Source organism: Pinus tabuliformis, chromosome 8, assembly GCF_031772625.1.
Source record: "Pinus tabuliformis cultivar Carrire ecotype Pingquan chromosome 8, CPIR1, whole genome shotgun sequence".
NCBI classification, from domain to species: domain Eukaryota; kingdom Viridiplantae; phylum Streptophyta; class Pinopsida; order Pinales; family Pinaceae; genus Pinus; species Pinus tabuliformis.
This window is the reverse complement of record NC_142294.1, coordinates 1,950,395,627-1,950,405,035: the sequence shown is the minus strand read 5'-3', so window position 1 is coordinate 1,950,405,035 and position 9,409 is coordinate 1,950,395,627. Positions and strand designations below refer to the sequence as shown.

The 9,409-nt window shown below is 38.0% G+C and overlaps 1 long non-coding RNA gene across 1 annotated transcript; it reads right to left on the bottom strand.

Annotated features, from left to right (window-relative positions):
- Positions 1-404: 404 nt before the first annotated feature.
- On the bottom strand, positions 405-6,480 carry LOC149244270 (uncharacterized). The gene is made up of 2 exons (XR_016246725.1): positions 6,424-6,480; positions 405-2,658 (listed from the first exon to the last, which is right to left on the bottom strand). It is a non-coding gene; the product is annotated as an uncharacterized LOC149244270 (long non-coding RNA).
- Positions 6,481-9,409: the final 2,929 nt, after the last annotated feature.

Below are 9,409 nucleotides of genomic sequence, written 5' to 3'. Positions count from 1 at the left end.
TCCTAACACGAAATGTCAAGTCGACAGGAAGGAATAAAATCACACTATTTGTGAAGTTAGGTATTGCCTGTGTTATGTACCATTGCTCAAATCAAGGGACTTACACTAAACCTCATTTCAACATTCCTATAGATGCTATCAAAACGGGCAATGTTTCTCGATTTTTCAATCATAGTTGCTCTCCAAATCTTTTCTGGCAACCTATTCTCTATGATCATCATGATACCCAATTCCCACATATTATGGTTTTTGCCGTTGAAAATATTCCCCCTCTGACAGAGCTGACATATGATTATTGTGGACATGGGGTGAACAAAGGTGCTGGAAAGAGCAAAGGATGCTTATGTGGAGCATCTGATTGCAGAGGAAAATTTTGGTAGGAATCTGTTGGAGGGTTATTGCAATTCAAGAGGCGCACACCTTTTTATATGCTTTTTCCCAGATGTTAAATCGTTTGTACCACCACATGATTCAAACTGCTAGAATCAGTCGAAATGGTATGATGCGCATTAGCCCTTGAATGGAGGACAGAAGTAGTTGTTTAAAGAGCTGATTTAAGAATGCTATTTTTCTGATAAGTATATTATAACTGAACAGTAGCGTTGCAATGAATCTGGTTTGTGTAGTTTGCAATGATTTCTTTTCTTTTAAATCTGAAAATGATTTTTTTAATTCTATTCAATGGTATACTTAAAGCTTGAAAAAATAAGCTATAATCCGTCTTACAATTTAATCTGTGGACTCGCCTTCTGGTCTGGTCTTTGAAGCCTCAGTGAGGTTGGGGAACATACATCCATTATTTCTCTATACATCCATTATTTCTCTTAGGCTACAGACAGGTTTATCATATCCATTATTTCTCTTAGGCTACAGACAGGATTTATCATCTCGAGACATCATTTTTTAGAGCAACAAAAGATATTTATATAAAAAGGGCTGCGGCAAAGACAGGCAACTAGGGCAAAATTAATGCAAAATCTTAATAAAGTTTAGATCTGAAGGGCACTAGATTTGATTTGAAAAGAATGAAATAAATAGAAAGCTTTCAATGGGGGCAGGGTAGAGGAGCAGTTCATCTCAATAACCCTCTTCATGATATACCAGTATTCCTTTAAATTCCACTTCCCTAGCTCTCTTTTTTGTTGACGAGTTTGCCAGCTGCGTTCATCCATATTCCGCTTGATAGGAGTATTTCGGATTTCCGACTGAATGAAGTTCGGGGAAAGCTCGGCTGTGATTCTGATTCCCACTAGTTCCTTCCGTTAATAATGCCGCATTGTTATTCACCTACATCCCTAATACACCGCATCAGCCCTTTCTTTAACATGCCCCGCTCATAATGGACACAACACCCATTTATACGGTTGCAGAGCACCCTTAGAATCTCGCACAGAGCTGCCAAGAGAACCAGGTGAGATCACAGAGGGAGCTCCCTTTTTCGCCCAGGGTTGTCTATTGCCGCAATCCTGAAGAATCCAAAGCTGAGACTAAGATGCATCACAATATCAAAAATCCCCGGAGTGGACGCCTGTCCCTCAGATATAACCCACACTGCTCAATGGACTGAGCCTCCACGGTCCTCATGATTCACACAAGCGACAATGGGGAGAGAGTAATGTTAGACTACCTTGTCATAAATAACCATTGTTTCGATCTTCAAATATCAGCCACGAGGGTGATTCCGGAGAATCCCCAAAATGTCTAAAGTTGCACTGTTGCAGAGGTGAAAGGTGCTCCCATTTAATAGACAATAACCCAAGCAACCATATTCGTGAAACCACCAAAAAATTACAGCTTTTCCATCATACCGAATGACTCCTTCAGTATCTTGCTTATCACTACAACAAACTGAATTTTCATTTTTATCTAGTTCATAACATGCAATAAAAATAAAAGACAAAGCAAAGGCTAAAAGAAAAACTCCATTGCTTCAACTTCGTGGACATCAAGAATTTAAGAAAGAAAGATGTTAACAAAGCAATCAACAAGTTCTCACGTGAAGGCAATGTTATAGATACATCTGATGGCATTTGTCACCATTTGTTTTGAAGGTGTATCTTTCCAAGTTAAATACACCAAATCATAAGATACAAGAATGACACAGGTCTATTTGAGGCAATATATTTATCTCAAGTTTTATTAATTTTTCTATGCTAAGGTTAGCTACAGTCAGGCTTGAAAGCATTAGCAGCTAGACAATGGTGGCTTTGGTTCAAAGGGTGCTCTCAGCTCTAATTATTGAAGACTGCCTCCAAGAAGCCAGCATATTTCTATGTGATGGACGACAAGACAGCTCTGTTCAATGCACTAGTGAGGATTCTCCTTATGATACTATCTAGATTAGCAGTGACACTAAGAACACAAACAGCCACAATGCCTCACGTAAATGGCTCCTCAAAATCTCAAAATATATACCATGATTTCAAAAAAAATTGGGGAAATGTTACCTTGTAAGCCTTTTCCAAATTTACGCATAGCATCCAAATTCAATAACAGAGCAGAGATTAAACTGCATGCAAGATGATCCAAGAACAAGTAGTAAAGAAAAAATTACCAACACTTCCTCCAAGGTGCGTAGAATATTGAATTCAGGTGTGCCCTGTTCTCATAAAGGCGTTGAATAGCTTGCCTCGATCTTACAATTTCTTTTGCCAAATTCTGCCCAAGAAAATTTTGACCACAATGAATCAGCAAATTAATTAACTAGAAGCAGACCTTGCAAGAAAAGTTCTTATTGAATATTTGGTTTTAGGCAACTAAATAAACAAAAAAAAATTCCCAGCTAAACAGAGATGCCTCTTTTACAATGACCAAGGCTTATAGTACAAGACTATGCCCAAATTGTACATTTTGATTCAATGATAAGTAAGCTCCTGGAATTAGTTAAAATGAATGTTGGTGAATCACCAATGGATGACTAATCTAAAGGTGTGCAAAACGATATCAAGAGAAGGAAGGATCTGATTTCTTTTATCTAGAAGTTCCAGCTCATCTGAATACTATGCCCTCTTTCCCATTTCATGGCAGTAAGAAGTTAACGTTTCCTCCATATATTTATGCAATCCCAATCATCACTTTGGGAGTAATTATTGTATACTCTCTTTTGTTGGTTTGTGAATACAAGTGTAAATTCCACAGAGAGAAAGGAACATGAGGTGCAAGAAAAGTTCCTTAAAGGTCAAGGGAGTTTCCCTCTGGAGAGGTTGCTTGCAATCTTCCAATGCATCACAGCAGTGGCAAATGAACAATTAGAAAATCTACAAGCTGACAATATATCTGCAGTTGATGAAAATGGTGGTGGTGAATGACAAGAAGGACAGGTTCCCTACCCCATTCTTTTTAAATCCTTTGGATTATGTTAGGATCTCAAAACATTGCTCTCCTTCCACCGTGAAAAAAACTGCATTCTTAAACACATATATACCTAAAACCTTGAAATAAAGACTGGCCTTTGCTATCCTTCCATAGTGAAACAAACTGCATTTTTAAACACATATATACCTAAAATATTAAAATAAATACCCACCTACTATGGCCAAAAGTTCCCATCAAAATATGTTTACAGTTCTATGGGTGGTTATGAATCTATATCATCTATTAATTACACTAAACCATCCATTCATTCATCCAACAAAAATGAAGCAATCTACTTTTGTTTTATTGTTCCACTGAATTTAATAGGCTGATTCCTTGGGCAGCGAGCCTCAAATTATATTACTGTTCCACTGAATTTAATAACAGTCGTGATATAATTTATAATGAAAGACTAAATTCCCCTTAGTATAATGATATTTCTACTTTAAAAGAACAAACAATTTGCCGAATAAAAAACCTGGGAAAAGAAGATCTGAAATGAAAGGGGTTTATGCTCAAGGTGGTTAATGTTATTCTTCCAAAATAAAGAAACAAATGATACATAAAAACTGAAGTGAATTTATGGTATATCTGACCTGAAATCTGACCTGGAGAGGCTGCTTGCAATCTTCGAATGCATCACAGCAGTGGCAAATGAAGAATTGGAAAATCTAAAATCTGACAGTATATCTGCAGCTGATGAAAATGGTGGTGGTGAATGACAAGAAGGAAAGGTTCCCTATCCCATTCTTTTTAAAGCCTTCGGATTATGTTATGATCTCAAACCAGCGATGTCGAGTGATGTACTTGGAATGACTCTCAGCAACCCTTGAAGAGCTTTGGAGCAGCTTCTAAAGACATTATGTATCAACCTCTTGAACAGAATTTGAAGCTTTTTGAATAAGCATAACATTTTCTTTTTGGTTAGAAAATATTTGTGAATAATGTTGAATATTCCTAACACGAAATGTCAAGTCGACAGGAAGGAATAAAATCACACTATTTGTGAAGTTAGGTATTGCCTGTGTTATGTACCATTGCTCAAATCAAGGGACTTACACTAAACCTCATTTCAACATTCCTATAGATGCTAGCAAAACGGGCAATGTTTCTCGATTTTTCAATCATAGTTGCTCTCCAAATCTTTTCTGGCAACCTATTCTCTATGATCATCATGATACCCAATTCCCACATATTATGTTTTTTTCCGTTGAAAATATTCCCCCTCTGACAGAGCTGACATATGATTATTGTGGACATGGGGTGAACAAAGGTGCTGGAAAGAGCAAAGGATGCTTATGTGGAGCATCTGATTGCAGAGGAAAATTTTGGTAGGAATCTGTTGGAGGGTTATTGCATTTCAAGAGGCGCACACCTTTTTATATGCTTTTTCCCAGATGTTAAATCGTTTGTACCACCACATGATTCAAACTGCTAGAATCAGTCGAAATGGTATGATGCGCATTAGCCCTTGAATGGAGGACAGAAGTAGTTGTTTAAAGAGCTGATTTAAGAATGCTATTTTTCTGATAAGTATATTATAACTGAACAGTAGCGTTGCAATGAATCTGGTTTGTGTAGTTTGCAATGATTTCTTTTCTTTTAAATCTGAAAATGATTTCTTTAATTCTATTCAATGGTATACTTAAAGCTTGAAAAAATAAGCTATAATCCGTCCTGCAATTTAATCTGTGGACTCGCCTTCTGGTCTGGTCTTTGAAGCCTCAGTGAGGTTGGTGAACATACATCCATTATTTAACTCTGTAAACAAAACCTAAACCAAAAATAGCTTAAGATGCAAAAGCCGCAAACCCAACCCAGTTATATACATCCCCTCTTAGCACAATTCGGACTGAAAAGAGATTCTGGCAATGAACTCATATACTAACAAGGCATCCATAAGATATAAGCCTTCCAGACCTTTCAAATTTATTTTAAAACTTTGCCCAGAATCAATCAATCAGTCAAGCCCAGGATGTATATACCGTCAATTTATGGTATATCTGACCTGCCCTCTCCACATCTGCAACTTGGGGTACATCATCAATGTGCATAGGGCTCTTATAACCAACAACATGCAAAGGACTCATCCAAGTTCAATTATTTTAAGTGATGTGATGAGCTCTATTCTAATGACTTCGAACTTTGTTATTGAAGCTAAACTCTAAACAATTCTTCTAAGACTAAATTCCTCTTAGTATAATGATATATCTACTCTAAAAGAACAAACATTTTGCCGAATAAAAAACCTGGAATTTTGCAGCGAGCCTCAAATTATATTACTGTTCCACTGTGTTCCACTGAATTTAATAACAGTCGTGATATAATTTATAATGAAAGGCTATGGGTCTGATTAGGCTGATTCCTTGGGCATCGGGCCTCAAATTATATTGATGATATGAACCGCATAATCAATTGAATGGGATTGTTACAAATATACAAAGTTGCATTTGCATCCTCCAATGCACAATAAATTGACCCAAGCAATAGAATAGACCAAGTTGAAGGGAACTTGAATAGGCTATGAGAAAATCGATGAAGAAGACATCCAATCGGAGAAATTCCCTTTACTAATGTCGTGTGTCGTCTATAAGATTGTGAAGGCACAACCCTACAACTCCAATAATGAAGAATTACCTGTAATCAAAACCTATTGAATAAAGAATTTTCTGTAAACAAAACTTTTGTGAAGTCACAGCCCTACACCTCTAATAATGAAGCTTTACCTGTAATAAAAACCTATTGAATAAAGAATTTTCTATAAACAGAACTTTTTTGAAGGCACAACCCTACACCTCCAATAATGAAGAATAGCATGTAATCAAAACCTGTTGAATAAAGAACTCTGTAAACAAAACCTAAACCAAAAATAGCTTAAGATGCAAAAGCCGCAAACCCAACCCAGTGATATACATCCCCTCTTAACACAATTCGGACTGAAAAGAGATTCTGACAATGAACTCATATACTAACAAGGCATCCATAAGATATAAGCCTTCCAGACCTTTCAAATTTATTTTAAAACTTTGCCCAGAATCAATCAATCAGTCAAGCCCAGGATGTATATACCGTCAAACCTTTATTCAAATCTGGTCAGGCCAAAGGAAGGTCCCGAATAAAAAACCTGGAAAAAGAAGATCTGCAATGAAAGGGGTTTGTGTAGCAAGGAAACCAGAGAGGAGTTAAGAATAGGCAGAGGAACGAACCGAAAAATGTGAAGGCCAGCCGACCCCAAACTTTCTTTCGCCTTACAAATGCGTGCTATTTTCTGTGTTTTTTCCTTGCGCACAGGGTTGCTATGGACATGGATAGGCCGAAGGAGCGTGCGATTCGCGAGGCAGGTGGGAATAAGAAAAAACAATGCATCAGATTTTCCACATAGCCTTCAAATACAAAACATAACGCAGCCACAACATTAACAATATAGGTACAAAGAGTAGGGAAGAAAGACATGAAGAGTCTCTGCCAAGAGTCTCATCGCCAGCAGAAGAGTCTCATTGCCAGCAGGCAGTCTCTGGGAAGAGTCTCATCGCCAGCAGAAGAGTCTCATCGCCAGCAGGCCAGGCCTGGCCTTTCATGCCCCATTACCATGGAAAAACCATTTTTTCTATGAAAAACAGATAAAACGAATGGCAGAAAACACTCCAATCATCTAACACATAGAATCAATGGCTGAGGATCGCACACGTCACATCTTAGGGATGTCTTTCTCAGAGGGAACGCCTTATGACGTAAAGATAATGTTTTGGGCTGATGTTGTTCTATGTGCTGCATATATAAAGAATAGATGTCCATCTAATGCTATAAGAAACAAGACTCCTTATGAATTGTGGTATGGACATGTTCCTTCGGTAAAACATCTCAGGGTCTTTGGTTCCACCTGTTATGCTTTGATACCAAAGGTACATAGAAACAAACTTAGTGCTAGAAGTCGTAAGTGTATCTTCCTGGGGTACTCAAACACCTCTAAAGACCGCCTCTATGATGAAGTAAATAAAAAGTTTGTTGTATCTAGAGATGTAATTTTTCTTGAATCATCCAAAACTGACAATGTTGTTGAGCAACAACTTAATCGCTTGGATAGATTCACAAAAGCAAAATCATTTCAAGAATTTGATAATCAGATTCCACATCTTGAAGGGGGGATTCCTATACTAGATCAACATGTGGAATCTTCTTCTGAAGAACACTCTCCCCTGCATGAAACTCCAACAACGAATGATGCTTTAAGTGATGTAATTAATAGAATTGGGAGACTCAATCTTGATTCAGTCCCAACTCAATCAATAGAGCATCCTGGACCATCTCAGAAAGGTCCCCCAAAGTGGCTGACAAAGACACTTGAAAGTGTTCATCTTGATGAAGTTGGAAAGACAGGAACCAGAAATTCAAACCGGCAAAATGGAGGTGATGTAGATGACTCTAATTCACCTGTTGATATGGATGTTTCTTATGATTGTGAATTGAACTTGTCTACAGATTTTGAACCAACTTCCTTCAAAGAAGCTGCTTCTCATGATGAATGGAAAGAAGCGATGCAAAAGGAGTATGATGCCCTCATAAAGAACGACACTTGGAAGTTGGTTGATCCTCCATTTGGAACCAAACCAATTGGCTGCAAGTGGGTTTACAAGAACAAGTATAAAGCTGATGGCTCACTTGACAAGCACAAAGCTAGGCTTGTGGCAAAAGGTTTTGCACAGAAGGGAGGGGTCGATTATGAGGAGACTTTTGCTCCCATAGCAAAATGGGCTACCATCCGAACACTCTTTGCACTAGCAGCTCATAACGGTTGGAAAGTCCATCAAATGGATGTAAAAACTGCTTTCTTGAATGGAGATCTAAAAGAGAATGTTTTTATGACCCAGCCTGCAGGATTTGCTGTGAAAGGACATGAACATAAAGTATGCAAACTTGTGAAGTCCCTGTATGGCCTCAAACAAGCACCACGAGCTTGGTATGAAAACCTAGCTGAGCATCTTCTGAAACTCAATTTCAATCATTTTGATCTTGATGATGCAACTTTATTTGTCAAGAAAGTTGGCAAAACAGTTGTATATCTTGTAGTATATGTAGATGATCTTTTAATGACAGGGAACAATGAAAGCTACATTGCATCCATAAAGAAGGAATTGGGAAAAAGTTTTGAAATGACTGATTTGGGCTATGTTCATTACTATTTTGGCATTGAAGTAACCCAACATCCAAAGTCCATATTTCTTTCTCAAAAGAAATACATTGGAGATTTGTTGAACAGGTTTGGCATGACAGAGTGCAATCCTCTTACTACTCCAATGGAACAAAACTTAAAGCTCACATCTATTGAAGGAAAGGAATTTGAGGATGCAACAAAGTATAGATAGCTTGTAGGAAGTCTCAACTACCTAACTACTACCAGACCAGACATTTCATTTGTTGTTGGAATCCTCTCCAGGTTTATGCAAAAGCCTTGTGAGGGACATTGGTCTGCTGCAAAAAGAGTTCTAAAGTACTTGAAGGGAACTCAAGACTTTGGAATCAAGTACACACAGGTGGATGACTTTAGCTTGATCGGATACTTTGATTCAGACTTCGATGGAGACAAAGAAACTGGGGTATCTACTTCAGGATATGCTATGAGTCTTGGATTAGGCGCTGTCTCCTGGAGATCACGCAAACAACTAGTTCCAGCAAATTCCACAACAGAAGCAGAATATGTGGCAGCAGCTGAAGCAACAAAAGAAATTGTGTGGCTGAGGGAAAATTCTTGAAGATTTGCAGGTAAAACATGTACAATCAACTCCACTCATGATTGACAACACCTCTGCAATAAAGTTGGCCAAGAACCCAAAGTTCCATGATCGAACAAAGCACATCAATACTAAATATCATCTAATTTGACATCATGTTGAGGCCAAAACAATCCATCTCCGTCATTGTTCCACAAATGAGCAAATTGCAGACATCTTCACCAAAGCGCTTGGAAGGGAAAAGCTTGAACGATTCAGAATGATGCTTGGACTCACCAACATCCCTTCAGATTAAGGGGGGAATGTTGACACCTAATCTTCATGTT